This window comes from Physeter macrocephalus, chromosome 20 (genome assembly GCF_002837175.3).
Source record: "Physeter macrocephalus isolate SW-GA chromosome 20, ASM283717v5, whole genome shotgun sequence".
NCBI classification, from domain to species: Eukaryota; Metazoa; Chordata; class Mammalia; order Artiodactyla; family Physeteridae; genus Physeter; species Physeter macrocephalus.
Window position 1 is genome coordinate 22,314,404 of NC_041233.1, and position 472 is coordinate 22,314,875.

Genomic DNA, 472 nt, shown 5'->3' on the forward strand with positions numbered 1-472 from the left:
CATCTTCACTATCATTATTCTGAATTCTTTTTCTGGAAGCTTGCCTATCTCCACTTCATTTAGTTGTTTTTCTGGGGTTTTATCTTGTTCCTTCATCTGGTACATAGCCCTCTGCCTTTTCCTCTTGTCTGTCTTTCTGTGAATGTGGTTTTTGTTCCACACGCTGCAGGATTGTAGTTCTTCTTGCTTCTGCTGTCTGCCGAAGTGGATGAGGCTATCTAAGAGGCTTGTGCAAGTTTCCTGATAGGAGGGACTGGTGGTGGATAGAGATGGCTATGGCTCTGGTGGGCAGAGCTCAGTAAAACTTTAATCTGTTTGTCTGCTGTTAGGTGGGGCTGGGTTCCCTCCCCGTTGGTCGTTTGGCCTGAGGCGACCCAACACTGGAGCCTACCCGGGCTCTTTGTCGGGGCTAATGGTGGACTCTGGGAGGGCTCACGCCAAGGAGTACTTCCCAGAACTTCTGCTGCCAGTG